The following is a 26,938-nucleotide window of genomic DNA, read 5'->3' on the forward strand; positions in this document are numbered from 1 at the left end:
TGCCTTTAATCCTAGCACTTGGGAGGCAGATCTCTGAGTTTGAGGCCAGCCTGGTCTACAGAGAAAGTCCCAGGTCAGCCAGGGCTACACAGAGAAACCCTATCCCAACCCCCCAACTCCCTGCCCCCCAAAAGCCAAAACCCAAAAGAACATTGTGGGCCATCACTGCCTTGCTTCAAGCTGGCCCTGTATCACCTGCCTCTGCTCTACCCAGACTTGCTTTGCATGGGACCAAACTCCCCCTGGCCTCAATGTCATTTTACATCATCCAAGCTTCCCCTTCCTGACATCACTTCTAGAGCTGTTGGATTTTATGATTCTGCTCTTGCAATCTGTGCTGGTTAGGTTTTTTTTGTCAAATTGACACAAGCTAGGATCATCTAGAAAGAAGGAAACTCAATTGAGAAAATGCCTATAGGCTAGTCTGGGGCTGGCGGGGAGGGCTTTTCTTGTTTAATGGTTCATGTGGAAAGGCCATACCACTGTGGTTGCTGTCAGCCCTGGACTGGTGGAAAGGTAGCTGAACATAAGCCTGGAAATCAAGGCTGTGCTTCACTTCCTGCCTCCCAGCTTCTTTTAGTTCCTTCCTCAGGGCTTGCTTGAGCTCCTGTCTCCAGGCTAGCTTCAATTCTTGCCTCCGGGCTTGCTTCAGCTCTTGCCTCCTGTTCCTGCCTCTCTTGAATTCCTGCCTTGACTTCCTTCATTGATGGACGGTGATAGGACATGTAAGCCAAATAAAACCCTTTCCTCGCCAAGTTGCTTTTGGTCGTGATTTTTTTCACAGCAATAGAAAGTAAACTAGGAAACAGTCAAAACTGGGTCTTACCTTGTCTGGCCTGTAAACCCTGGGCTTTGGCTGTGACCTCCAATGAAGGTAAGTCCTGACTAATTTTTGTCAAATATATAAGCTGGTTTTCCTTGGGAAAATGGGTTGATACACTTTGATTTTCTTTTCTTTTTCTTCCTTCCTCCCTTTTTATTTTCTCTTCTTCCTCCTCCTTTTTTTTTCTTTTTCGTTTTTCTTTTTGACAGTGTTTCTATCACAGGTTGGCTTTGAGCTTACGAAGTAGCTAAGAATGACCTTGAATGTCTGATCTTCCTACTAAGTGCTGAGATTGCATAACTGTGCCACAGTGTCATGTGACACTTGGGATTGAACACAAAGCTAGACAAGCTGGGTTTCCAGCCCCTGACTTACTTGTATTTCCAAGTTTTCCTCAGGTAGGAGTTGGGGAATATACTTCTGTGTATCTTCATCTTATTGATTGTTGAGTAAAGTACTGTTTGGCCAATGAGGCTGCAAGTTAGATGGGACTAGGAGTCAAAGAGGATTCTGGGAAATATAGTAGAGAAGTGGTGATCCAGGCAGGAAGTGACATAGCAAGGAGACTCATTTAAGCAAGGACAAACAGGAAGTGGTCCCCCCCCCCCCCCCCCGCTGTTCCTCCAGCGGTGATGTGATCCACCGGCAAGGAGGGACGCCAATGGAAGGTGTCTGATAAGATAAGTCTTATAAAATATATAGATTTATGATAATTAAGAGTGAGCTAGCAGATGAGAAATCCTAGTCATTGGCCAAGCAGCATTTGTACTTAATACAAGTCTCTCTGTGCATTAATTGGGGCCCTAACTCTGGCGGGCAGCTGGCGTAAAGCACACACGTGGCGGTGGGACTCAGTGGCTTTTGGTGGAAAGATTTATCGTAACAGGTAGGAGTGAGTGGAGAAGGAAAAGGAAGACACTGAGAGTCTTCCAGAAGTAGGAGGCTAGGGAGAATGGGGTGATTTATGGAGTCATGCTCTTCCCAGTCTTTGAGGTTGGGTAGCCTACAGACTACCAAACTACTACTACTCTCTCTCATAACTGGAGAGAGAGAAAGTGGGGAAAGGCCATTTGTAATTGTGCTTGCTCTTCAGCTGGGGTGAGTATGTAGAGATCACTGCTGCCATGCTGCCCTGACCAGGCCCCAGTAATCACCTTCATGGAACTGTGAGTATATATGTGGATACCTTTTGGTCAACTTCTTTTTGTTGGGGAAATGCTCCCTATGAGTCATGGAATGGAATTATTAATCAATCAATGAATCCTGCAAGAGATTAATTTAATCTCTTGCAAGGCCCTTTGAAGCCATGAGCAGGGCTTATGATGACTGAAAAGCTCCATCAGTCTCAAGAGGGTCTTCCTACACCAGCCCTGATACTTACCTACCAATCTAGAACCAGGTCAATACAGTGAGGATAGGGCTGGAGTGAGGGGCTACTGCCTCCCTGGCAAAGAGCAGCCTTGGGGAAATAAAAGCCAACTAGGTAACAAGACATAGGGCATGGCCATGACCCCTTAAGTGTTAATAGAAGCCACTCTAATAAGCACTAGAAGGGCTTTTGAGCATCTGTGAACTGTCCAGGGAACTGTTCTATTCCCATGAATTAGAAACACTTTCCAAGACTAAGATGTGGTCTGAAAGTTTCAAGGATTTCTTTCTTTCTTTTTTTTTTTTTTTGTGTTTTTTTCTTCTGATTCCTTATGTTTTTTAGGTCTTTATAATACTACATGGTTGGGGGAAGTCCAGGTTTTTGGGGAACCCAGATTACAAATTACATACATTTGTATATAGTATGTGGATTTGCCTGGTGATATGTTTCATATTTATAATGGGGACTGTTACACCAACCTACATGGGCTGTGGGCTCAAAGGGTTCCTTTTGATGTGGTACTGAGCCACCCTTTCAGCTCTCTGTCCTTTCTTCTCATTGTCACAACACAAATAGCTGCTTTTGCTCTTTCCTCCAAGAGGTCCTTCACATCTCCATCTTTGTCCTGGCTTGGGCCCTTCCTCTGTCTGAAACATGATTTCCCTGCTTGTTCTCTTTCTAGTACAGTGATACTTCTCCATGGTGTGGCCATGCTTCTGCTATTTCCCTTCATCATACTCTTCCTGTTTGGGAGAAAGCTTCCCTTCCTCCTCTTCCTCCCTTCTTCCTCCTCCTTCTTCCATCTTTCTTCCTTTCCTCCTTCCCTTCTTTTCTCCTCCCCCCCAAGCAAGGGCTCATATATCCCTGACTGGCCTTGAACTTGCTATGTAGCTGAGGGAACCCTAAACCCCTAATCTTTCTGCCTCCACCTCCCAGGTGCTGGGATTACACCCACTGAGCTATATTCCCAGCTCCCTCCCTTTCCCCTCTCTCCCTCTCCCCCTCCCTCCCTTCCTCCATCCCTTTCTCTCTCCCTCTCTCCTTCCTGATAAGGTCTTACTACGTAGCCCAGGCTGGCCTCAAACTCCCAGATTATAGGTGTGTGCCACTGCCCTGAAGGGAAAGCTTTCCTGGTAACTGTCCTTTACACTCTGAACTTCTTGATGGCATGGGGACTATGTAGCAGAATGACTATTGGTCTTTTTGTTTCTCCATTCTGAGATTCCTAAATTCCATCGATCATAATTAGTCAGTCACATGCTTATAAATAATTCTGATTCCCTGTCTTCTGCTCTCCCAGATCATTTCCATGGACAAGAGGCTATGCACTACACTACACTACACTACACTAAAGTTTTCTGTACTATAGGGAACTGCGAATAGTTGAAGTCAGTACAAGGTGGTGACCCAGGGGGTAGACTAACCAGCATATCCAGTTATCTTCTATGGTTCTTTCAAAATTCTCCATGGTTTTTCATGGGATTAGAGACATGTTTAAGGTCCTATTGGCAGGACACAAACTGCCTACTAGAGTCAGTGTCCCTAAACAACTGATCAGTGTTTAAGAGCTGTTAAGATTACTCACTCTTTTTGGGCTTAGTGATTTCTTTTTTAAATGCATTTGCTTTTATGAGCATTGATTGGTGTTTTATCTGCATGTATGTCTGTGTGAGGGTGTCAGATCCTCTAAAATTGGAGTTAGAGACTGTTGTAAGCTGCCATGTGGGTGCTGGGAATTGAGCCTGGGTCTTCTAGAAGAACAGTCAATACTCTTAACCACTGAGTCATCTCTCCAGTCCGACTTAGTAATTTCTTAATGTCACAAATACAGTGATTCTACTTTTAAGAGATGCAAGGAACTTACTATGTGTGAATTTCTTAAATGTCAGGCTTATGCCTAAGGTCTCATTCTGTCTTAAGCACCACCACTTGACAGGGGTACTAGAAATCTTTATGATCCAGATGAACAGATTGGGTTAAAGATGCTTAGGGTTGTAAGACTAGTCTAGTGAGCCTGTGATTGACACCCATGTCCCTTCCATCTGAGGCTTACTATTGTCCTGTGACAAGGTTATCACTATTGGGTTTCTGTGAGTAGCCTTGGCTGGCCTGGAACTCACTCTATAGACAAGGTTGGCCTCCTACCTTCTGAGTGCTGGGATTAAATGCATGTGCCAGTGCCCAATTTACTGATCACTATTTTAAGAAGGAATTTGCATCATTCAGTCTTCTAGAAACCATGTGGTTTGTAATGTGCTGAGTTGTACTGAGGATAAGAGACTGGAGACCCCTCTCCCCGACTCTATCCCTCTGAACTCCAAAGTTCATGAATATTGGTAGGAAGAGGCTCCTTCTAGCATAGTCCCAGTGGGAATGACCTAGACGCTTGTGGACAGCACTGCAAACTTCCAGGAGCAGAAACTCTAGGAAGGATGCCTTGAATGCATATGTTTTCAAGATTCATCCAGGTGATTTGGGGGAACTCTCTCCCAAGCATAAATACTTAGTCTGTGGGTTTAGATAGGTCCAAATGGGCATCCTGGTTACACTGTGTGATATTGGGCAAGTTAATTCAGCTCTTGAAGACCTGCTTTCCTCATTTGAAAAATGAGGATAATTATAGTTGTGGGGAGTGAAGGAGCTAATCCATGAGAAGTGCTTGGCACTGGGCCTGGCACCGGCTGTGTTCCCAGTAAATGTCACCTATTCATATATTTCGCTGACTCTGAGATCTTCTTTCTTTCTTTTTTTTCATATTAACATCTCTGAAATCAGCGTGCTTCTTAAAATTGATGGCACGTCATGGTCTCAATTGGAGGCATTTTTTTCCTTTTAGTGGGCTCTAAAACAATAGTGTTTCTGAAAGTAGATGCTGTTCCATCTTGGCAAAACATGGGGTGCATTGGGGTACAGTATTGTCAATCATAAGGGAGCTGGAATTTGGGGAATCCCATGTCTGTCTACACTGTGGTGTCCCTCTTCCCTGAGATCTCCCACTACAGGGGTGAGTCAATGAAAGTGACAATTGAGGTGGACAGGCATGTCCCATTCTGGTGGGAACCTCCAAACTACAGGTCTGTCTTCTTAGCTGACCTTTCCTGGTCTTGCTCTGGCTTCCTATTGGAACACTAACCCCGCTAGGGCAGATTTTTTTTTAGTTACTCTCCCCACTAGGCCCCATTTCTTGTTGGCTTCCTTCTCAGAGAAGATTGGAGAAGACACTCGGATTCCAGAAGGACCTAGTGAGTCTCTCCTATGAAGTTCCCCCCCAAATAGCAAGTCAGGAAGAAATCTATCCCCCTCTGACCTCCCTGCTTTGTTCTTTTTCTGCTCAGCCATATGATCAAAATGAGATTTGGCAGCGAGATAGCCATGGGGGAGGGAGGTTTTGCTTCTTGTATTTAAGGTGAACCTATAGGAAAGAATCGGCTTAATGAATGGTTTGTTTCCTTTGCAAAAGAACCATCTGGGTTTAGATTTCATATTTACTATTTAAAACCCTTTCAATTAGACCCTTGGGGTTTCTCAGGCCTGCCTTGGGGGGGGGGGGCTCCCTTCTTCTTTCCCAAAGCCTGGGACAAATGTTTGTTTTTCTCACATATTCATCAAGGCTAGGGCTTCAGAAAGCACAGAGGCCTCCGTATTGACATGGGAAGCCGGAGCCTGCCTGTGGAGTGTTCAGCTGAGAACAGTATTTGGCAGGCTTGCTTCCTGCCCCATGCTGCCATTCAGCCATTCACCATGGAGAGCTTTGGAGTGGCGGGTAAGGGGGTTGGCATATTGGCAGAGGATCTCACTGGAAGCTCTCAAGTTTTAGAGAAGGGGCTTTCTCATGGTGTCTCCCCCGCCCCCACCCCCACTCCCCAGTGTATCAATCAGTTTCAAGAAAACACTAGTGAGGAAAAGAGAGTGTGTTTTATCAGAAAAGGTAATTACAAAGGCCACCAGCTCGCTTTTGTAGCTTTTGTTCTTGCAGGCGCCTTGGTCAGAACACTGGGGCTGCCCAAACGCAGCTCTGCTTGCAGGGACCTGCTCTCCTGTGGTTCCAGGAGGAGTGAAGAGAGAGGGAAGAGTGCTGGGGGCGGCGAGGGGTGTGTGTGTGAACAGAGTCTTGGCTTTGCAATCTTTGGCCACATACTCCACTTTCTGCAGTATGACAATGGCGTTCCGCAAGTCTCGGTAGATCTAGTTGTTAATGTGTCAACAAGGGGTAACCAGTCCCTTTCACAGAACTGTAAAATTTAAGTAGGAGCGTCAGGGTCTGCTGGGCACCTCACTGGTGCTCTGTAAACACGAATCTCTGCTTTCAAGTCCCCTGCACTCTGTATCTAATACCATTTCAATGTAAGTTTTGGAATGGTAGTTAAGGCAGGGGAAGGAGGAATATTAAGAGCAGAATAACTTCACAGAATAAGCCCAGCTTGTTTAGACACCACGTGTGCTCGTGTGCTGGGGGCGGGAGGGGGGGCGGAGGCTGCAGGTTTGGTAGCTAGGTGTTATTTTGTCTTTGGAAGTCACCGATGGAAACTTTGGACCTGCTGCCCTGACACATAGCTCTAGGGAGCTGTGAAGGGTAGGGTTAAAGGACCCTTGCTAGAGTGAAGTGTTATATATGCCTTCCTGACAGCTGCGAGAAATGTTGGTTTGACAGGGGCCGGTGATGGGGGCGGAGGCACATGCAATTGGAATCGAGAAGGGGAAGGCAGGTCCCACGTGGGTTGCAGACCCTACCTACTGTTGTCAGAGAGATTGTATTCCTGTATTGGAAAGTGCTTGTTTGGTGTGGATTGAAAAAGCATGGAAGGGTAGAAAATGGTCTGGATAAAAACGTTGGCCCAACTGAAGGATGGCATACATGGCTTTGACCCTAATATAGTGAGTTGGATTTATAGAAATACCATTATAGTGAGACTAGCTTTTGGAGGCTGCAGAAGAGGGAATATAAAGAGTTTCTAATATGCAAATGAGTCTAGGTGTGAAGCACCTACAATTTTAAAAAAATTACACACACACACACACACACACGCACGCACACACACACACACAATCTCATCCATCATTTTATTAATGGGTGGGTCCCCGGAGCTGTTTTGAGACTTATCAGTGAGCAAATTAATTAAGCTCTCAAAAGGTGATGCAGAAGCAGCATCCACGGGCGTCTTGGCCTTTGACAAGGGGCACGCTGCTCTGGGTCTAATTGTCAGAGTAATTATTTTTCCCCCTGCAAATTACCTGTAGCAAATGCAGCCCAGTGCTTTTGTGTGCTTTTAATTATCTCCAGGGTCTGAGAGTGAGGGCTGTGTGGGATATGTGTTTGTGAAATATTTAAGCTTGTGTAGGTGTTAAACTACCTATTAATCCTTCCTGGCTGGATTCATTTATTTGAAACAAATCATGATGGTTGGACAGCTGCTTAGGGCATGGGGTTCCAATGAAGGGTACTTATTTTCATGATATGTGGGTTTTGTCAGGGATATTAACAAAACACAGCCAGCCATTCTCCAACTGTGCTTGTGTGCTGCTTGCAAGAAAGGCTTTTGTGGGCATTGCTGTAGTAATCGACATTAACCAGACATTGCAAAATATAGGCCAAGGAGCAAAGAGAACAGCTAAAGAGAAGCAAGAACTATGAGGTGGAAATAGAATCAGTTGTGTTAAAAAAAAAAATTGAGGCACAGTGCTATAAGGAAAACAATTCAGGAGCAAAGTTAGGATCTCTGATTTATCAAGCACTTTATTCATTTTAGTAGATTGTTGGTGCACCTAATGTATTCCAAACTATGATCTTGGTATGGGGATATGCAGTCAATGATTGCCATGGAAACAGATATGCATCTTTCAAATGGCTCAGAAGCTAAAGTGCAATGAGAGGGGAATACAAATGGAGGGAGGTGGTCCAAATATCTGATAAGTAGATGTCCACTGGATGACGAGTGGTGTGAGTGTGTATGTGCATCCGCTGGGGCACACAGCTGTGGTACTGGTGGCCATGAGGTAGATAGGTGGTTGGTGTATATGTTTGTTGGCATCACTGATTGTAGTATAGATAATAAAAACCCAGTGGCAGATATTGGGGTACAAGTTGAAGATCAGAAAAGCAAAACAGCCAAGCCAAGAGTGTTTAACCTCTACCAAGACTGGGGAGATCCTATCCTCATTGAGGCTGGAGACTAATTATCCAAAGCTGAATGCCTTCTCTGAGACCCTGGTCCTATCTTATATACCTCTCTAGTGCTGGGACTAAATGTGTAAGCTCTGTTTCTCTTTTAGACTGATTCACTCTCATGTAGCCCAAGGGTGGCCTTGAACTCACAAAGATCCATCTGCCTCTGTCTCTTGGGTCCTGGGATTAAAGGTGTGTGCCACCACTGCCTGGCCTTTATGGCCCTGGCTAACTTTGCATTCTGTTCTCCAGGCAGGCTTTATTAGGTCATAAACAATATATCACCACAACTGATGGAGTGTGTTAAACAACAGGAATAGTCTCATTGTTCTGCAGGCTGAGGTTGAAGTCATGTCAGTGAGGTTGATCTCTTCTGAGGCTTCGTTCTATAGATGGCTGTCATCTTCTCCCTGCATCATTCCTCTGTGTGTGTCTGGGTCCTGATTTCTTCTTGTAAAAATACCAGTCATGTTGGATTAGTGACTCCATTTAAACTCAGCTGCCTCTTTAAAGGCTCTGTCTCCAAGAGATATAGGGCATCCGGGGATGAGGGCCCTGATACATGAATGTGGGAATGTAATTCATGCCTTGGTTTCCTGCAAAAATAATCAAATACAGTTTCCAAGTCTCAAAATTGTGTGTTATACAGATATGACAACACACATTGTGATCCAAGTACTGGGGGTTAGGCAGAGGGATAGTGAATTCAAGACCAGTCTGGCTTAAAGCATGAATTCCAGACCAACTAAGGCCACATATGATTCTCACTCAAAGGTGCTGGAGAGAAGAAGACTCAGCAGTTAAGAGCACTGGTTATTCTCCCAGGGGAGCCAGGTTCAATTCCCAGAACTCATATGGCAGCTTACACCTGTCTATAATTCCAGTTCCAGGGCTTCTGACACCCTCACAGAGACAGACATACATGCAGGCAAAACACTAATGATCATAAAATAAAAATAAATTTTAAAAAATTCTGGCTAAAAAACAAAGGCAAATAAATGATTAAATAGAATACTAATAATAAACATAATTTTAGAAAGAGTTTAAAGAAATTTAATCCTATTCACTAGTAATTTCTCTGATTTTTTTAAAGGTTTATTTATTTGTTATGTATATAGTGTTCTGTCTACATGCATCCCTGCATGCTAGAAGAGGGCACCAGATCTCATTACAAATGGTTTGTGAACCACCATGTAGTTGCTGGGAATTGAACTCAGGATATCTGGAAGAGCAGCCAGGGCTCTTAACCTCTGAGCCATCTCTCCAGCCCTCCTCTGATTTTTTTAAATATTATTTTTAACCTTTGGTAGTGCTGGGACGTATACCCAGGGCATGCCAGGAAAGTACTTTACTAGTGAGCTACGTCATTGGTAATTTTCAGCTTTCCTAGAAAAGTACCATAGAGAAAAGAGCCAGATGAGCCCACCCAACCCAGGACTCTGAGAAGCACACACCTTGATATGTAGATGATAAACTCACAATGGTTCTTTATCAGATTTAAAGGGGCAGTAGTGGAGACCATATGCTATGAAAGTACTACAGGAGTCAAACTGTTCACCTTAAAATGAGTGACATCGTGAGGCATGCTTTTCACTCCAACAAAACAACTTCAAAACCTCAAAGGCAGCCACTGACAGAATTCTGGAAACTAGCATGAAGTCTGCAGCCTTGGTCTATGGGCAAGCTCTGATAGTCCATGAGGGCAAGTCAGAGCTCACACACTACATGGCGCCAAAGCCTCAGAGCTGAATCCTTATTAGGTCCAGCAGCCACAAGACAATGTAGGTGCTAGGTTGTTAAATGTAAGGATCTAAACTCTTACAAAGGCTGTTTAATTATATTCTTAATTAATGAATTATATTAAAAATAAATACATCATAAATGAATTTCAGAGGCTGGCAAGGTGGCTCAGTGGGTAAAGGATGATCTCTGCCAAGACTGAAGACAGGAGTTCAATACCTGGGTCTCACTTGATGGAAACTGAAATCCACCTCCAGCAAGTTGTCTTCTGCACCAACACACACAGAGAAACACTTACACATGGTAAGTAAGTGAATAAATGGAAGATAAAATAGCATAAATGGCAGCAAAATAGAAATAAGGACTGGGCTATCACTCTAGTGGAGTGTTTTCGGAACTGTACACACCCGGGTTTCAAGCCCCTGCTTCCCTGGGACAAAATAAAATAGCAACAGTGAAAAACAAAAGAAACAAAACTGTCTGAGAACTTTTAGCTGATGTGGTGGCATACACCTGGACTGCTAGGAATTGGGAAACTGAGGCAGGAGGATTGCAAGATTATGATTCTGAATTCAGCCAGGGATACTCTACAAAGGACTCCTCTGTGTCAGGGAAGGAAAAAGGTAGGTTTTTTGTTTTGTTTTGTTTTTTTGTTTGTTTTTTTTTTTAAGGCAAAAGCACCAAGTGGAAAATAGGAAGACATTTTTTATTGTCAGGTTGAATATCTTACAGAAGAAACTGTGAAATTACCAAATGTTGTAGTGTTATATAGACACCTGTGCCAGGTCTTATCTCAAAGGAATTAGACCCATTTCGGAGGCAGGGAGACTGAGGCTGAGAGACTTTCATAAGCAATTAGGGACAAACTCAGGGTCTGTTCCCAGGCCTGGTGCTTGACGGTTATACTCCTCTCATACATTCTGCAACCCGTGAAAGCATGTATTAATCAACTGTTGTTCACAGTGTAAGAAGTTAATGGTATTTTTTGTCTTTTGCAGTCTTAATCAATCTATGTCAGAGATGATTAAAAGATAGATCAAGAATTTATTAAGAGATTGTACATTTATTATAGGAACGATGCAATCTGTGTCCTTGAACTTCAGAGCCAGAAACATCAAAACTATTAATAAAACTTAAACAAAACATCCAATCACTTAAGAAGTAAGATGCTAAAAATCACCAATGTCTTTGTTGTTTATATAAAAAACAATAAAAGGAGACTATGCATTTTAAAAAGGAGTAGCCAGAGAGAAAATGATATATGTAAATAATTTAAATATTGCAAACAGAGAATAAAAATACTACCAACTCCCGCCCCCTATCCCTTGTCAGGGCTTAGGGAGCTGTCACAGAAAAGGTGGAAATAATGTAAGAGTCTAGGGTGGGCAGGCGTTGCTTACTGGGTATGCCCTGGCTACTGCAATGATGATCTCACAGCCCTTGGGGTGACCCGAACAACATCAAGTTAGCCAAAATTCCTCCGTAGATGGGGTTGATGATCTCCAAGCCTTGTACCGCTTACTGAGAAGCAAGCTGCTGGGGGTCGGGGAGGGGTCTGTAGCCACAGGTAGATTTCGAAGTTCCAGTGGATGGGCCTGCACCGATGCGGTACGGGCAGCACTGGTTAGACTTACTGGGTTATAGAAACAAACAAACAAAACAGCATAGAAAAGAAAACACAGAAAATATGGAGTTAGGAGGAGGAAGTACTGGAGAGGATATGGGAAGGCGTAGGAGGGGTGGGAATGGGGCTTGTATGTGATCATATTTCATTGTATACGTGTGTGAAATTCTCGAAGAATAAAAAAAAAACGAGAGGAACAAAACAGATGAAGTATCAAGAAAACAAGCAATAGGACTATACCTCAGAGAGAGGGAAGGAGAATATGACTGCAGAACACCCCAGTTTAGAATACAGAGAAAACCCAGGTGCTGCAGTTTGAATGAAAAATGACCCCCAGAGGCTCGTGTGTTCGAAGGCTTGGCGGCCAGGGGTGGCGCTGTTGGAGCCTTGCTGGAGGAAGTAAGTCACTGGGAGTGGTTTTGAGGCTTTTATAGCCTGGCCTATTTCCTGCTCTCTCTCCGTGCTTCCTGACTTTGGGCCAGCACCATTTGCCTTCTTCATCCGCCTCCATGAACTCCATCTCTCAGACCTGTAAATTAAAACGAACCCTTTCTTCCCCAAGTTGCTTTTGGTCAGTATATTTTACCATAGTGATAGTGTAACTGACAAATCTAAGAGCTGGTTTTCTGGTTGACCTTTTGGGAATAAAACTAACAGAGAAAAAAAAAAAGACGAGAAATTCAGGAAAAGGGAGTGATAATAACCACAGATTGGGTGTACATTTTAGTCTATAAAAGAACAGTTGCTAAGGAAGGATGGAATGTGTTGATGAAATGGGTGCTTTGTTGGAGACTTTGAAATTGTTCTGAGTTGATAAACTCTCTAGCAAACTAATATACAAGAAAGAAAACTAAAAATAGTTAAAGGATTAAGTCTAAAATATATACCAGGGCCAGATAAATTTCTGGTGAGTTATTTTAAGTTTTTAGAGAAAAACTCGTTTCTCTGCTGAAGAAAATAATGGAATAAACCCAAGTTCATAGAGTGGTGCAATCCTGATCTTAAGCTTTCACAGTAACACAAACTGGAAAATTATAAATAAGCATGTTGTATGGATATGCATGCAAACTTTCAGATCAGACTAAATTAGAAATTGGGATTCATATGAATTTGAGGACAGTTTTGTGTGGGGTTTTCTCTTATCACTTACACTATTAAGTCCCCTGAGGACTTGGTAAGAGCAGCCTATGCTGAAACACAATTGGTAAAACTTAATTCACTCACTTATGAACTTAACAGGCTATTCTCACAAGCATACTAATAATACCATTCATGAGTAAGCCCAAGCAAGAGTTGGATGGAATGTTGGAGAAAGAGTACATTAGCAAGAAAACTCATGCAATACTTAGGGGGGATGCTCCAAGAAATTCGTGGAAGCTTTGAGACAAAAATGCCCAGACTTTATTGACAGATAGAAAAGGAGATTCAGATGATGGGGACACACACCACATATCACTTACAGGATATAATGACATAAGGGTCTTAGTGATCACAGGTTTCATAAATCTCAGTCAAAATTCCCAGAATGACTCCGTGTGTGTGTGTGTGTGTGTGTGTGTGTGTGTGTGTGTGTGTGTGTGTGTAAAGTTGACAAAATGAGTCTACAGTCAAGGCCTGTGGGTTAGATGGGAATAAAAGAGTGATGATTGGCTATGAAATGTGTAAAACCACATTAATAAAATAGTAGGGCTGGGATATAGCTTAGTTGGTAGAGTGCTTGCCTAGCATGCTTGAAGCCTTGGATTGGATTCCTAAGCATCACGTGAAACCTGGTGTAGTGTCCCATGCCTGTAATCCCAGGACTTGGGAGGTACAGGCAGGAGGACCAACATTATCCTCCAACTACAGAGTGAGTTCAAGGCCAGTTCTCAAAACTGAAACAATAACCCAGTGATCCTTGGAGGGGCTGACTGGTCCTTAAGCATCTGCAGGAACTCAGTGCACACACAAGTGGTCCTCACAGCATGGGGAAGAGAGGGATCTTTCCAAATGGCATCAGCTCTTGAGGGAAACTTAAACCAAAGCCTCTTCTGACTTCAAACACCAAAGAAAATTCCAGATGGAGTGGAGATTGGAATGCAATTTGTGATTAAGCACATGCAAGTTAAAATGAAACCCCCCCCACATTAGCAGAGGTCTGACTGAAAAGGCATTGGATTTGGCCAGTGAGGTAAGGAAAAGAACCCCTAGACTCTTGCCATGGATTTAGAATGAATGATAATAGGTTCTAGAGAGGAGAGTAGTATTTGCTAAAAAACTAAAATAATATGTTCAAATCTTATGGAAGTCCAACAACTTCCATGTTTAGCATCTGACACACAGATATAGAGACAAAAACTTACTCATTATTTTATTGTAGTCACTTATAGCAAAATGGGCCTAATCATTGGGAATTTGTTAATCATCACATAGTTTTTAAAATGAAATATTATAAAGCCAACAAATGACACATTTGAAGACTAATGATAGTAAGATATTGAAAAAAACAATGTAAAATAAGGACGTTGAATATTATGTGTGTACAAATACATGTTAGAATTTGGACTAAAATATGTAAAATTACAAAGCATTACAAATAAATATAGGAAAATACCATTGGTGCCACATACAGTGAGGTTATGGGATTTTTATGTATTTCCCAAACATTTCTTTTTCACACAGGGTCTCTCAATAGTCCTGGCTGGCCTGCAGCTTGCTATGTAGACCAGGCTGCCCCCCAACTCACAGACATCCTCCTGCCTCTGCAGTCTGGGATCTCTGTGCCTGCTATTTCTCAAATTTTCTACATTGAAAATGAAGCACTTTGGTGAATAGAAAAAGATTTAAAAAGCAGCACCCTCATGGCAGGGTGATGATGGCACACATTTTTAATCCCAGCACTTGGGAGGCACAGGCAGACAGATCTCTGAGTTCAAGGTCAGCCTGGTCTACAGAGTGAGTTCCAGGACAGCCAGGGCTACACAGAGAAATCCTGTTTTGAAAAACCAAAAACCAAACTAAAATCAAAGCACATCATCAAATGAAATGATAAAAGGAGTTAAAGTTTAAAAACTGACACTAAAAACAAAGTGAAGAAAGACATAAATGCTAACTCTTCAGGGATGGGCATGAACTTTGAAGGCAAACAAGCAGTAGAGGAATAAACCTAAACTGTTTAAAAGCAAAACACAATTAAAAAGCTATCAACACATTAAAAAAACCCCTGCACTTTTAAAAAATTAACAAGGCCAAAATAAGCAAGATAAGCAACCTTGAGTATAAAAGAGCAGGCAGAAGGCAATGCTCTCAAGAAATCAAAGGTATACCTAGTAAAACTGCAAGGAGTTATTCTGCTGTCAAAAAATACAGACATGTACCAAGTAACTGAGAATGAAAAGCTGAACACACCATGCCCAGTTTTATGAAGAATGAAAGTGGAGCGGATGGACAGATGGATAGCAGTTTATGCTGACTGAAGTGAGACCAGTGTCTTTGGTGGTGGTCTATGGATTTGGCTCACAGCAAGTCCTACTTTACGAAAGTAATTATGGTATCTACCGAACAAGGAATGCTGCTGCTAAGGGAGGCAAAATTTGCCACCCTGGCTTATTTCTGTGGGTTTTGTGGGTTTGGAAAGTCTACTTGTAGAGCCCTGCCGTGACATTCAGTTAGAGGGCCAAGAAGAGCAGGAACTGGCCCTTGCTGGCTGGCAGGAAAGTGAGGTTCCCGTGGGCTTGTCTATCAGCTTCCCTGCTGATAAACAATGCTGGCCGCACCTGGTTCCTGGTGCAACTGGCTCATTGTGAAAGCCCGCGTGGGTGGCAGTGGCTGGGAGAAGTGGCAGCTATGATATGCACGCTTGGTATGCTCTTCGATGCCAGGTCTGAATCATCATTTGGAAGTCATTGCCACCCACGGGATCCTACAAACTGTAACGTTTATGAGAACAACCAGCTGCAACTCTTGATGAGAGGCTGGTTCTCATTTTGATGGTCAGAGGCTATGCCCATTGTCCTAGCAATACAAAAACCAATGGCCAGTGCTTTAGATAGAATCTAACATGATTTCCAGGGTGAAGATCGCCAGCCTGAGTGGGGACTTGGCCTTTGTTTCTTTTCTTATTACTGTGACAAGCGCAATTTAAGGACAGTTTTATTTTGGCTCATGGTTCTGACTTACAGTCCATCATAGAAGTCATAGCTGCAGAAACCTGAGGTCACGTTACATCCACAGTGACGAAGCCTATGAATGCTGATTGTAATCAGCTCATTTTCTTCTTTTCATTCAGAATGGGATCCCAGCCTAGGGAATGTTGCGACCCACAGTTGACTTAATCAAGACAATCCCCATAGGCATACTGTGAGGTATTTCTAAAGCTTGACAAGTTAGTATACTAACCACCACAAAACAAAAATCTCTGTAGCTGTGGTTTGGTTCTCCATAAAGGTGTGTTGTGTATACTCAGCTTTAGATGCTTGGTTTAAGGAGAGATGATGCCATATCCATAGCTGGATAAGGGCCCTAGCTGACCTCCAGTTACCTCTGAACAGTGCTGCCCTGAGGACCCCAGGCAAATCTACTGAGAAGCCTTGTTTGGTCATGGTTTCCACCATGCAGGATCCATTATATGAATATAGATACTGAAGGGCACTTAATGTAGATACTTGTCGGGCTCCAGGTGCCAGGACATCTCTACAAATAGCAGCTATTGTGCTTATGAATATGGGTATGAGTTTCAGGTGACCTGGGCTCAAATCATCGGTCTACTGTTGGCCAAAGTGTATGGTGGCAGCTTGCTAATGTCTATGTCCTTGTTTCTTTCGTGTACTGGGTGTCCATTGGAGTGTGGACACATATGCTTTGGATCAAGATAACCAGAGAGTTGCCATGAAGCTTAAGTGAGGAAACATGTGGTGAGAACAAGGACTGTCTACAATTTCCTAGTGCCTCATTCCTTCAATGGCATGGGGGATAGCTGAGGCTGCGCCTCTCCTGCAGAGGTGGGTGATCTCTGCCAGACTTCCCCTTAGCGGTGCAGGGACAGCAAACCTGTGCACCTCTTCTGGCTTTTCCACATGAGTTCTAAGGGTTGAACTCAGGTAACTGAGTCATTTCCCAGCCCCATTTGCCTTTACTGGAATAAAAGAGAAGCTGAGGGGAAAGGCTATTTAGTATTACTTGTCTCCTGTTTTATTCTCTGGAAGCTTAGTAAAGTTTGATCTCAGTGCTTCCTGCCTGATTTAGAGGGGTTTAACTCTTTGCCACTGGTCTCTGTCCCTGGTCACCCTCAGCTCCCAGGCACCTCACCTACCTGCCTGTCCTCCATCCTGTTCCAAAGAGGAGGAATGTCTGCCAGTAGCAAATCCTGTATTGTGGTCAGGGTAAACCCGCATGAAAATATACAGAGGCATCACACAAGGTGCTAGGATCGATTTGGCTGTCTGCCCTGCTTTCATCTAAGACAACCTGATTTCCTGCAGGCCAGGGAAGAGGGCTAGGCCGTGTTTGTTTTATTGTAGTTTTGGTCTTTTGTTGCTGGTGTTTCCCTCCAGCCACAAATCTCTTGGATGGATTTCAGCATACCTGGCCTGTTATGTCAGACCTCACCTCCACACTGTGGGGCCAATGGTGAACTTCCAGGTAGCCGACTTACTATTCTACCACCAGGTAAGTCTTCATCTCTTACCAGCACACTGTGGTGGGAATAAGTTCTTTTCTACTTTAAGGCTATATTTGCTTGGATAGGAAAAGATGGATATTTTCCTCCTATATCTATGAATGTTTCCAGTGGGAATGAATGGAGGAGGTCTTCCTTTTGCAGCAGAAGTGTGTTGCTTGTGTGTACTCACAGAGACACTCCCCACTCCACTCTATCTGGCTTGCATAGTTTAAGGTCTCAGATGCTGCTCAGAATTCATTGCATCTTTTTGTTCAGTATAGACAGTTCGGTGGTCAGTGAACAAACGCCTGTGGGAAGTCCGGGCAATGATGCGTGAGTTCAAGATGGTTTCTAGGTTCTAAATTCAGAGACACGAATACTAGTCTTGTGCTGGTCACTCAAGTCACGTGTCTTGAGTTCTTGAAATACTCTAGGGCTCGGCTGAGCACAGTGATCTCTGGCTCTACTGAAAAGACTTGCTTTCCTAGTTTCTTCTGGAAGTGGGGATGTGCTTTTGCGTTTGATCTGGGTTATAATCCGGCTTCTTCTGAGTTTGGAACTCTGGACTTTTGATCAAACAGCCATCAGTGGAGCCTGTCCATTAACCTTGTACATTAACTTAGGAAAAGGGCTCAGATACAAGAGGCAATTTTGCACAGTATGAGCCCAGTACAGGCAAGGCCTGATCTGGCATGGTGCCCATCTGGCAATTCCCTTAGTGTCCTGCAACACTGAGGCAGAACAACCGCTGATGATAAGGCCAGAGGAGAGGTCCAGGACTCTTGTGTGTGCAAGGCGAGCGAGCACTGTCAACCACTGAGCTGCATTCCTAGCCCCAAAGCAACTTCAGAAAGAAAATGAAAAGATCATTCTCAGCACCCTCCCATGGGACTCCTTAATCAGGGTTGTGCTTCCAGAGCAATGGACTGCTGTTGTTGGGTAATTAGTATCCTGGGCACAGCCAAGATGAGGGCACAGTGAGTGCCTTTGTTTCAGACTCATAAATTTCAACACAGGTTGGAAGGAACAAAAGTCCAATTCACGTAGGAGACACCCCCTATGGGATCGTGTGGATAGAGCCAAGGGAGAGACTCCCTGGCAGCTCCAAGGGTGAGTGGTGAACAGGCAGCTCAGGCAGTAGAAGGACGTGGAGGATGTTCAGGGCCTGGCTGGCATGGCAAACTGACTCTAGGAGGCAGAACCTGGCCAGTGCAGTGTGGCTGGGGGTTGAGACCATTCTTTGCCTTGGCAATGCCATCTTCTGAGAGATCTCAGGAAGTCTCCTCTACAATGAACCCCAACTGTATTTGTAATTTTTCTTATTGCAGAAACCAGATGCCCTACAAAAAAACAAGGTGAGGCTTGGCTATAGGAGTTTGCAACAGTTGGGTAGATAAGGAAGTGGGCCTGTACCCCATATCCCCTGGGATTCACTTCCCCCAGATAGGTTCTACCTTCCTTCTAAACATTCCACAACCTCCCTAACAGTACCACCACCTGGAGTCAAATGTTCGAATTTGTGAGCCTGTGGAAGATTTCTTACAATATGTACTCTACACAGGGAATTTCCTTTTGGACCAGTATACGTTCAAAGTCCATGTGAGTGCCAGTGGGACAGCTCAACGGGTAAAGATACTGGCCACCAAGCCTGATGAGCTGAGTTTGATCCTCAGGAACCACAAGGTAGAAGATGAGAACTAAATCCCATAAGTTGACCTGACTTCCATGTGTGTAATATAGCACATGCGGGTGTGTGCATGCAAGAGTGTGTATGTATACAAATAAATATAAATTTAAAACATTTTAAAAAGTTATTAAGAATCTGCATATGGCATACAATGTTTCGTCTGTTCTTTGGGGGGAGGTCATATGACCAGAACTAATATGTGTAAGTCCTTTTTTGGCATGTTTATGTGCCTGTGGTGTTTGTACATGTGTAAATTCTTGTTTGCATATGTGTATGTTAGTGTAAATGTGTGCTTGTGTGTGCATGTGTGTGTGCACATGAGTGTTGGCCCAAGGTTGATATCAAGTGTTTCTTGATCACTTACCATCATTGAGACAGGGTCTCTCATTTGAACCCAGAGCTCACCTATATGACTAGTCTAGCCATCTAGCTTGTTCTGGGGGTCCTGTCTTGCCCTTTCAAGCTCTGGAATTACAGGCGTGCCACTCTATCTCCCTAGCATTTCCATGGCTTCTAGGGCTCTGAACTCTAGCACTTTATCATGAGTCATCTGCTAAGCCCCTATTGGTCCTTCTGATGTGTGATTGGTCTGTGATGTGTGATGTGATAGATATTTTATTTACACTAACAGGAGGAAAAGGCCAGTCAAGCCAGACCTGCTGCTGTTCGTGCTTCTGTCTTCAAGGGCAAGTGGTGACAGTTCCTATCAGCAGGGTGCTGAACATTCACTTTGGGTTTGTTAGAGCAAGAAGAAAGCATGCCTGAGGTGCCAGAGGGCGAGAACCAGAGTGAGGGACCTTTTGTTTAGAAAAAAAAAAAAATTAGCACATTTGTGCCCGTAGAAGTGTAGGAATCAGGGTGGAATGGGAACTTGTTCAGGAGCTAGTTTGTAGGAATGTGGAAAGTAAGGTTCTAGGCTGTGTGTCTGTGTGTAGGACAAAAGGGAATGCATTTCTTTTGAGACTGGAGGTCATCATGTATCCAAGGCTGGCCTCAAGAACTGGCAGTGTGGCTGAGAGTGACCTTGAACTCCTGATCCTCCTGCCTCTACCTCCAGAGTGCTGGGATTATAGGAGTGCACTACCAACTTGAGTTTTATGTGATGTCAGGGATTGAACCCAGGGCCTTGTGCATGCTAGGCAAGTGCTCTAGCAACTGTGCAACACCCCCAGCTCACAAATATTGGAATGTGAATTTCATATGTCAGGAAATGTGATTAGGGATTTGTCTTTCAATTCTTATAAAATTTAAAAGCTGTTCAAATTATACTCCCAAAACACGGGACAGCAGCTGGATGTGAGCTGGTGGCCACAGTGTGCTAACCCCTGCTTACCTTGCACCATGAAGTCGCTTATCAGACACTTGTGAGGAGGTGAAAGGGGCTAGCAGTGAGCACCAGTGAGGAGGGCAGTGCTGAGTGCTGATAAGGTAAAGGGTCACTGTGGCTGCTTTCCCTGGGAAGTATTTACTGAGATTTACATAAGAACTCTCCAGACAAATTAGCATGTGCTGTCCTTGTTCTGACAGGCCTTAATCAAGTATCCATTTCCTCAGACAAATCACATGCCCCTCTTGGCCTCTCTTGATGCATGTTCATGAGTGTGTACGTGCATGCATTTGTGTGTCAAAAAGGTCTCATAAGTCATCTTTGAGTTTTGTTTTTTTTTCTGAAACACTCAAGATTCAATAGAAACTTTTTTTTTTTAGGCAAATTTCCCTGTTCAAGTTTGTTCTTGCTTCTTGCTCTGTTCCCTTGTCACAGATTCTGTGGGTCACCTTCTCCTCCGCACTCCTTAAGACATCTGTCTGTCTGTCTGTCTGTCTGTCTGTCTGCATGTGCACATGGAGATGTGAGTTGAGGAATCAAAATTGGGTCATCAGGCTTGGTGTCGTTCCTCGTGAGCCATCCCATCTCATCCACCCTCTCACTTTGACTCTGCATCTTTAAACATTCTTTGTTTTAAGGTTCATTGATGTTGTGTTTAGAAGCATGGGGGGGGGCAGGCAATTGAAACATCTCGGATAAGAAAAGAGAACAAGAGGTGGAGGGTAGGCGGCTGTTCTTTGTGTGGATGTGTAAAGCTACACGCCTCAACCATCTGGTGAAAAGGTTTTTTCCTGGTTTCTTTTCCTTGTGTTTTTTATGCTTTTTGAGAGACAAATGTAAGGTTCTCATGCCCCCATCCTTTTTTCTTTCTAAGATAAAAATAATAGGAACTCATTTTTATAGAGATTAATGAAATCTCCTCTTCTCTTATTGGCAACATGAGGTTTCACCAGATCTCTGATCTCACACTGAATGAAAAGTGAAGACCAACAATGGAGGCAGAGGCTGGGGGCTTGAACCCAATTTGGATTAGCATGCACAGCAGCAGGTATTCAGAAGTGAATGGCAGGACCCGGCTTTGGAGTTGGTACTTAGCATCAGCCCCCAGGACCAGGCTATTGTTCCACTCTGATCCTAGGCATGTTACCAGGAGCCTGAGCCTCATGATCGGATGCTCAGGGGTGACAGGCGGGCATCAAGCTGTCAGCCAGGTGGCTGAGACATGCTACCAGGCAATAGCCAGGGCAGACACTGAGCCGGGAACCTTAGAGAGAACTAAGTTATGAAGCCTGTGTCCTCTCCAAGTCTCCAGTTTCTCCTGTGAACTTGTACCTATTATGTTTGTGTTCCAGCCTAGAGAAACAGGACAGTATGGTGACACATTTGGGCATCTTCTTGCTTCTTTTTGGGTAACCACAGGACCGGAGCACTTCCTGTTTCCTATCCCTTATCAGTCTCCATTTCTTGTCATTATTTCCTAACATTTTTAGGGGGTAGTTGGCACATCTGCTGACACTTGTGTTTTCCCTCTTCCACCCCAGTGTCATGCTTTGTTACTTAGCACAGTCAGTCCTATGACTCCCAGAGTTCCCTAGAGTTCTTACACAAATAGCTGGGTGGACTCTGATGCTATATTTCCAGTGGGTTCAACAACGGTGTGAGCTGCAGGAGACAGTGAACCATGCCTGGTTTACCTCATTTTCAGACACTGTGCCGGCCTCACCCCGTTTTCAGTTGAGCAAAAGGCTGAGATTGTATTTCATCATTTGAAATTGCTAGCCAAAGACCGCCATGATGGCCCAGTGGGTAAAGGTGCTTAGTACACGAGCCTGATGGCCTGGAGCTTGTCTTTGTAAAGGTAGAAGGCAAGAACCAACTCCATGGAGTTGTCCTCTGACCTCTGAGTGTGTATCCTGACATGTGCTCCCCCCTCTCATCACATTAGTGCTAGTGCGCATGCCCAGTGACTTTCCCCAGAGACCAGGGAATGATAGCTCTTCAGCACTTGCAACCCTCACCAAAACTTGATGTTACTTGTTTGAGCTGCCACAGAGGTTCACAGGCGCCAGGAGAGAGATCTAAGAGAAAACTAGCAGCATAGCAGAGACAGACGAGGTGCATGTTCCCAACACCCTCTTTGATGCTGGACAGTGGCCGCTGCCACTGCTCCTACTTAGTCCTGTGACCCCAAAGGGAATTGAGGCAGCTCTAAGGAGGCTTCCTGTAAGTTGTGATGCTCAGCAGCTTGGCCTGGTTAAATGCATTTACCCTGTGATACTTTCAGCCTGACTTACTAGGATGCAGCCTCGGTGCAAGTCAAGGGGTTTTTGTGCTACTGGCTCCCAAGAGAAGCGCTTTCCACAGGCTGGGGTCTCAGGCTGAGCCTCTGAAGGCAGAGTAGATTGAGAGGAAGAAGATGGAAGACAAGGCTGAGGATACGGTAATAGTCAACTGTGGAAGCCAGCAGTTCTCAAAAGTTGGGATTCTGGTAGCAGAATTATTCAGGATATAGTATAAATCATCTGGTATTATTTGCGTGTATTTGCTTTACATTATTACAGATTATGATGACTCGAGGAGAGACAGGAATTCCTACCCCCCAAGGACACTGAGTATTAATGGGCAGTGACAATAGTGATGGTACAGATAGCTCATTCCTTGCTGCTCTGTTTAAGGTGCCCCAGCTCTCTTCATCCCATTCCCCCTTCCTTCTTAAGCTCTTAAAGAGATTATAGGAGAGGGTTCTCAACTGGTGGATTGAGACCCCTGTGGGGTTAAATATCTGATATCCTGCATATCAGGTATATACTTTACAATTCATAACAGTAGCAAAGTTACAGTTCCGAAGCAGCAATGAAATAATTTTATGGTTGGGATCAGCACCCCATGAAGAACTGTAGTAAACGATGGCTGCATTGAGAAGGTGGAGAACCACTGAGGTGAGACATTGTTTACCTCACTCATGTTTGATAAGACCTGGATGAATCCCCTGAGTGAGGCAAGGGGCACCAGACTTTGGCTCTAACTGCTCTGCCAACAAACTCTATTTTAATTATGTGCATGCCTGTGTGCAGAGGTCTGAGGACACCTATGAGAGCTGTCCTTTGTTTGCTTGATGATAGCTGTTCTGACTGGGTGAGATGGAATCCTCACCATTTGACAAGCATCTGACTTTTGTCTTTGCCAGCTGATAGCCTGCTAGTGTGTCGCTAAGTACCTGCAGGTAGACAAAGGTTGGGCAGACCTGTTTCAATGAAACCCCTGGAGAATGATTGGACAATTCAGTTCATTCTGTCAGTGTTTTCTTTTTAATATTTATCTTTATTTTATGTGCATTGCTGGTTTTGCATGCATTTCTGTGTGAGAGTATCAGACAGTTGTGAGATGCCATGTGGGTGGTAAGGGATTGAACCTGGGTCCTCTGGGAGAACAGTTGTGCTCTTAACCACTGAGCCATTACTCCAGCCCCCCCCCCCGTTCCATCAGTGTTTATTTTGTGCTTTGTGTTGAATGTCTGCGTGATACCCACAGGGTCTTCTGGCCAGGCTCTTTGTCCTCATTAAGGTGGAACCAAATGCTGCTTCTTCCCCGACAGCTGCTCCTTCTCCTTTCAAGCTGTGCCTCTGGCTCAGCAAAGGCCACACAGCTTCAGAATAGTCCTGGCGTTCATCTTTTCATGTACTCAGATGGACTTTATACTCCATGGACACTCTAGCATGCTCCATCCAGAACAGAGTGAGGATTGCAGGGGAGGACACACTCAGTGTTATGAATCAACTGTTGTTACAGAATCAATTCTGTTGATCTGAGAGTCTGGCGTTGCTTCTGATGTCTGATGTCTAGTCTAGAATCATCATTTCCCTCCTGGTACTCCATTTGTTCCACTAGGAGAAACGAATCCCATATGTGAGAGACAAATAGTAGAGCAATAATTTAAACTTTCTGATCATGTAGTTTTTGTAAACCAGTCTCTTGATTCTCCTTCTTAAATTTTGAGTTTTGTTTTGGAAATACTGCTACAGTGGGAATAAAAGTCAGAGCAGCCAACCCCGCTACTTTGGACAAGTTAATAGCTTTTGCTTTTCTGTCATTTGGCTCAGTTCCTTTTAATATACAGATGCATTATTTTTATGTAGCATCACAGCAGATTTGATACGAGTAATTGCAATAAAAAGTATATACAGCTGCCATTAATCTTTAATACTTGTTAGGAAAAGTGCTTCCCGTGTATTTGGCTTGTCCCATCAATCCCACAAGGGTTACTATTTACATTTTGAGGATGAAGAAACTAAGTGAATATAGTTCCTGGCTTTGATGGTTTAACTTAATAATTTTCAGCTTTATAATGGAATGAAAGTACACCATATAACCATTCTGTTTTTCAATTTCAGTAAAGCACGTGAGTTACTCAACCCTTCATTATAAAGTAGGTCTTCTTTTAGACAGTTTTGCCTACCAAAACTTAATGTGTGTTTTCTGAAGATGTGTAATGGGTAGGCTGGCCTAAGTCTAGATAGTATGTTAGGTATATTACATGTTTGGTTTATGATCTTTTGTACATGTTCTGGGTTTAGCAGATACAAACCTATCATCAGCTGAGACATTTGTATTAGCAAAATTTGTTTCTTCCAAGTCACATATTTAACAAGTAGTGGAACCATAGCCAAGCCTTATCTCAATATTAAGCAGAAGCCTGGCTAGAAAGCTATAATGAAATGACTGATAACATCAGACCTGAGGTAGACACATATACCTGGATCCTCTGCTCCCCTCAGGCACCTGCTGGAAGTGGCTCCTGACTTGAGGGTGAAGAAAGGAGCTGCTGGCCCCATGCAGCCCCAGGACAAGGCCATGGTGATGTAGAACTCTGAAGATCCTGTGGAGCTCAAGCTGGAAGAAGCAGTCAGTCCTTCAAGGCAAGATTATTACCTGTAAAACATCTAGGCATTTATTTCTGAGTATTGTGAGATGCTGGTGTTAATGTGACCTACCAGACTAGCAAAGATGGAATGCTTCCGGCTCAGTTCCACTGAACACAGCACCATGTGAGCGATCCTTACCCTCGTCATGCAGTCATGCACGGATGGAGTTTCAGGGTTTTGCCAAGTGCTGGGAAATAAAGATATACAGAGGCAAAGAGAGCTGAGGTCACAGGGTCACACTGAGTTCCTAGAAGCAGAGTGAGGCTGGAATCTCCCATCACTAAGCAAATGGGAACCAGTGGCTAGTAACTCTGCCCATTGTCCTTTTATGACTTTAGCATTTGATATTCATTACAAACTCAGTTTGTTGAATGGATGGGTGGGCAGATAGAATTGCTTGTTTTGGGCAGCTGCACTCTCTATTGCTGGAAAATGACTAAAATAATCGAGCTCTTCTCCCATTTTTAAATTTTCACAAATGGAAACTGGGTGTGTGAAAATAAGTGTGTAAGAATATGAGAGTGTTTATGTAAGCCTCTGTGTGAACGAATCATCTGTCTATCGTTATCGATTATCTATATATGTGTCTATCTATGTTTCTATCTGTCATCTAGCTTCTATTTCAGTGGTTCTCAACCTGTGGATCATGACCCCAGCAGGGGTCAAATATCAGATATCCTGCATATCAGATATTTACATTACAATTTGTAACAGTAGCAAAGTAACAGTCATGACGTAGTGACAAAATAATTTTATGGTTGGTGAATCACCACAATATGAGGAACTGTATTAAAGGGTCACAGCATTAGGATGGTTTCGAACCACTGATCTTTCTGATTGTGTGTGTGCGTCTCAGTGTGAGTATATGGGTATGTGCAAGTTGGTAGATGTGGGGGGAGGAGTGTTGACAACCCAGTCAAAGGCTCCTTACTTTTGTAGTGTTGGGTATAGACTAAGCACTAAGGAATGGCAGGCACCTTCTTAGTATTACATTAGTTAGTATTAACATCTGCGGTGTTATGCAGCAGAGATCATGATGTGCATTTACCTGACCTGATAAGATTCAGAACCATTAAGTACCCTGTCCAAGGTCATTCTGGGGAGTCTTGACCAAAGCTGGTGACCTTCTCACCATACTAGCCTTCCCATCTTAGCAAGACACTGCTGCCAGGCACAGTGTTTGTTAGGGTAGGGAGGCTGAGAGGCAAGCACAGATGGAGCTGAGCTATATTGGTCTTGAGAAATACTGGAAGAAGAAGTAACTTCAGGGTCTTCGAGTAGGGATTAAGTATTGGAACATTTCAGGGGATGGAAATCTCCACGAGTATCTGGTTCTATCTGCCTAGCTTTACATAAAACCAGTTTCAGGGCTGGTGCCCGGGAGGCCACCTTTATAGAAAACATCCCCAGTTGCTTGTTTGGTTCCAATAAGATTCTGGATGGAAGGTCCCTAACCCAGAGCAAGGATGCAGGCCAAGCGAATGAAAAGACACCGTTTTTAAAGCATAAAGGAAGCCCTTTACCCCTTTAGTTTTAAAATCTCAGTATCCATGACAACTGGACAGAGTGAAGAAAATGGCTGTCCCTCCCCTCTTCATTGTTTGACTTTCTGTTGCTGCAGCAACTGAATCTACTGGGCCCAGCC

At 43.8% G+C, this 26,938-nt stretch overlaps 1 long non-coding RNA gene across 1 annotated transcript in view; it reads left to right on the forward strand.

Moving 5' to 3' along the window:
- Positions 1 to 25,990, forward strand: part of LOC107979389 — a 61,494-nt gene extending 35,504 nt beyond the window's left edge. Inside the window, exons 3-4 of the long non-coding RNA XR_003483924.2 lie at positions 10,248 to 10,398; positions 25,147 to 25,990. This is a non-coding gene — a long non-coding RNA (uncharacterized LOC107979389). The remainder of the gene's footprint in view (positions 1 to 10,247; positions 10,399 to 25,146) is intronic.
- Positions 25,991 to 26,938: the final 948 nt, after the last annotated feature.

This window comes from Cricetulus griseus, chromosome 3 (genome assembly GCF_003668045.3).
Source record: "Cricetulus griseus strain 17A/GY chromosome 3, alternate assembly CriGri-PICRH-1.0, whole genome shotgun sequence".
Lineage (NCBI taxonomy): Eukaryota > Metazoa > Chordata > Mammalia > Rodentia > Cricetidae > Cricetulus > Cricetulus griseus.